Source organism: Ursus americanus, chromosome 6, assembly GCF_024610735.1.
Source record: "Ursus americanus isolate L20-20 chromosome 6, mUrsAme1.1.p, whole genome shotgun sequence".
Classification (NCBI taxonomy): domain Eukaryota; kingdom Metazoa; phylum Chordata; class Mammalia; order Carnivora; family Ursidae; genus Ursus; species Ursus americanus.
The window spans coordinates 71061693-71066065 of NC_142132.1; positions in this window are offsets into that span (position 1 = coordinate 71061693).

Consider the following 4373-nt stretch of genomic DNA (forward strand, 5'->3'; position numbering starts at 1 on the left):
AAAAAAATAATTAAAAAGACAAAACCTTGGTCAGGAAGCATACATAAAATAACTACAAATTGAGAGGGGTAAGAGAAAGCACATACAGGGCTGTGTAATAAAAGTGGCCACCTCTGTCCCCAGTCTTAGGGAGGGATCCTCTTTAACCCTTGAAGTGACAGCGATGGCTCTTACTCATGGTGAGCGCTGACAGTTTATGCTTAGGAGTCACCTCCTGATGGGGGCCATCCAGGCCAGAAAGACCAACCATGTGGTTAGAGAGTTGGCCCTTTGATCCAGATGATATCCCTGGGGAGGGCAGGGGATTGGAGGGTAGGAGAGCTGGAGATTGAGTTGAACTCCATGGCCTTCATAATGAAACCCAAATAAAAACTCAGGACCCAGAAGCTGGGTGAACTTCCCAGGTTGGCAATACTCTGTAGTGTCTACACCAATGTGCCATGTGCTAGGCGGGTGAAGTGTTCTGACTCCTTTGGGAGGGGACAACAGAAGCTTCAAGTGTGGGACTCTCCCGAACCTCTCCCTATGGGTCTTTCCCTATGGCTGGTTTGGTTTGAATTTTTTTGCTATAATAAAATTGTAATCCTAAGCATAACATGTTCCTGGGGCACCTGAATGGCTCAGTCAGAAGAACACGTGACTCGATCTCCCAGTTGTGAGTTCCAGCCCCACGTTGGTTGGAGAGATTACTTAAATAAAACTTAATAAAATAAGTAAGTACAGGGGTGCCTGAGTGGCTCTGTCAGTTAAGCATCTGCCTTCAGCTCAGCTCATGATCTCAGGGTCCTGGGATCAAGCCCTGTGTCAGGCTCCCTGCTCAGCAAGGGAGTCTGCTTCTCCCTCTCCCTCTGCCCTTCTCCGCCACCCACCCTACCGCTTGTGCTCTTTCAAACAAATAAACTCTAAAAAAAAAAAAAAAAAGAAAGTGTAACATGCTTCTGAATTAAGTCTTTATAAATTATTGAACCTGAAGGAGTAGTGGGAACCCCCAAACTAGTAGCCAGCTCGTTATGAGAGTGACCTGGAGACCTCACCAAAATTTTGTCCGGGGTCTGAAGGCAGTCTGGTAGGAAGCTGTGCTCTCTGTGCACTTAACATGAAGTCTGGCCTAACTCTGGGTAGTTGGCGTCAGAAGTTATTGCAAGGGTACTTAACGGAAATACTTAGCTGGAGGCCCTAACCTAGTTCAGGAGTCAGTGAAAGCCCTTCTGCTTAAGTGATGAACCTGAGACCCTATGGAAGACTGGAAATTGGACCAAAGGTATGTATGCATTGCCCGGACTGCGGTGGAGGAGGGAGAAGGGTGTGGAGAGGCATTATATACCAAAGCAAAGCAAATAATTGAGATTGACACAGAACAGAATAACACAAAAAACTTCTCCTTATGCACTGCAAACATACCTTCTGATTCTTCTTGCTCCAAAACGCTGCAAGTGAACCTCAGCTGTTAGAAGCATATCCTGAGCCTCAGGTATATTGGAACAGAAGAGAATTGTCCAAGGCCATACAGATGACATGAGGCCTAGCACTCCACTCTTTGAAAACCTGAACAGACTACATGGCCATGAGGTTACAACTCCTAGGGGCACCTGGGTGGCTCAGTTGGTTAAGCCTCTGCCTTCAGCTTGGGTCATGACCTCGGGATCCTGGGATCAAGCCCCGCATCGAGCTCCCTGTTCAGTGAGGAGCCTCCTTCTCCCTCTGCGCCTCCTCCTGCTCATGCTCTCTCTCCCCCTTTCCCTCTCCCCCAAATAAATAAATAAAAGCTTAAAAAAAATAAAACTCCTGAATGAACAAGGAACTATTCCTGTGTTGTGCACAGTAAACATGAAGTAAATGTTCAGGTCACTCCTATGAGGTACAATATACCAGGCAACATGTTTACAGAAAGCACAGTTAGAGCAACACTTGTGTCTTTTTATCCCCTAACCACTCTCCATTTTAAAACACCTGTTGTAAAACACAAGCATAGAAACAGACTGGAACGCCCACACTTGTTTGTAAGTCACATCATTAGTGAGATGTAGAATACCCTTAGTGGATCACAACCAGTGTTTTTAATAAAATAGAATTTAAAATATCAGAAAGCGGGGCATCTGGCTCTTGGTTTCAGCTCAGGTCACAATCTCAGGGTCCTGGGATCAACCCCGCATCAGGCTCCCCACTCAGCAGGGAGTGTGCTTGAGATTGTCTCTCTCCCTTTCTGTCCCTCCCTCTGCTCACAAACTCGCAGGCGCTCCTCTCTCTCTCTCTCTCAAATAAATAAATAAATCTTTAAAAATTTACATATATCAGAAAGCAACATGTGTAGTAAGAACCAGTAGTGTTATGTGCAACTTTCATGTCAGTTACATCTACCCATATTTGTACTGATCGCAAAGTGAAGTTAAAGCCACTACAACAGATCGTAATCAAAAAGTATGAGAACACTGCTCTAGTCCATACCCCTTATTTCACCAATCAAGATATTTGGATAAAGAGGCTGAGAGGCTTGTCCAAGGTCATTCACACACAGCCACAGAGCTGGGTCAAGAACTAGATGCCCCTACACTCCAGTCCAGGGCTCTTTACACAAAAACCTAGAGACCAAAAGGAGCACTCTATGTTAAAGACTAAAATTATACAAATTTATATATACACTGTAAATTATATACCATGTAACGTACACTAATATACACACTATAAGATACAAACAAGAAAATTATATACCATATATAATCTCCATCTACAGTCATAGTCTATATAGTCTATAGACAAAGCATCTCTATGTAAGTGTAACTGGAAATACATACAAAAATGCTCGATTACCAAGTAAAAAGTATTCACTGAACCATACTTACAAAAAACTAGATTCTAAGCACCATAGGGGATGCTAAACATGAAATATCCAGTCTCTGGATACAGGAAAATAGAGTTCTGATTTCTACAATTTACATTTTAAAGACCCATTTGGTTTTCCTGGTACTATGACCGAAAGAAAGATTTTTTAAAATAATCAGTAATAACTCACTGTCCCTCAATCCTCTTATTCACCTGATACATGATACCATAGATTCTGCCTGCCTCAGATCAGCAGCCCTAGATTTCTCCCACCCCTCCCTCCTGGGCATGGACGCAGCTTGGTAAGATTTCTGAGATGGGCAACAGCCATAGCATGAGCTTGAGCCCCAGGGGAATGCAATGATATGCTCTCCCCTTGGTGACCTTTATACTTTGTGACTTAATTACCGTATTTTATCAGAAAATATCCTTTAAATGGGATTTTTTGAAGGACTGTTTCATTCTACTACATGACACCAATTTAAGAAACACAAGTTTTCCTGGGAGACTATTTTTTCAAATTAAAAAAGAGAAATAAGGGATGCCTGGGTGGCTCAGTCGGATAAGAGTCTGCCTTCAGCTCAGGTCATGATCCCAGGGTCCTGGGATTGAGTCCCGCATCCGGCTTCTTGCTCAGTGGGAAACCTGCTTCTCCCTCTGCCTGCTGCTCCCCTTGCTTGTGCTTGCACTCTCTCTCTCTCTGGCAAATAAATAAAATCTTTAAAAAAACAAAAACAAATAAAAGTAGAAATCTGCTTGACAGTTTGCCAAGGACTTCGGTAACGAGTTTGATTACTGGTTAAGAAATCAAAGCAATATTTCATATAATATTCTTGGGTTAGTTTATTACCAGAGGTTGATGAAAGAAAAAAAAAACAGAACTCCACTTTTCACAAGTTCAAGAGGAAGGGGAAAAAAAAAATCAGTGGCTATTACATAATAGCCCTTAAAACCCTTTCTTCTTAGGGATTGGGATTTGTATTAGATAAGTATTTCGACTCTGTCTAGGTCCAGTCAACATTAAGGTGTGTGTATACACACACACACACACACACAAACACACACACATATAAACATAAGAAATATATACATTTTAATTTACTCACTTTAGTCTCATCCTAAGTAATTCTCGAAATAACCATATGAAGTGTTAATTACATATTTCTAACTTACACTAATATATAACCACTAACTTACACTAATACATAATCACTAAAATTCTAAGTGTTTACCCTAAGTCTAAAATCTTTAAAAAAAGACATATATCAAAAAGCAATATGTACAGTAAGGACCAGTGCTGTCATGTGCAACTTTTGCGTCAGTTAAATATATCCGTGCTTGTACTGGTTGCAAAGTAAAGTTAAAGCTACTACCACAGATCGTAATCAACAGTATGAGAACACTGCTCTAGTTCATCAGCAGAAACAATCATTGGTGACTAATCTGCTACATCTTAAAACAAAGGCTTCAAAGGTGCTATTATTACAATGTGAATAAACTGAACAGGTTTCCACGTTTCACACGCACCATCCATAAAAAACTCTGAAACTCAA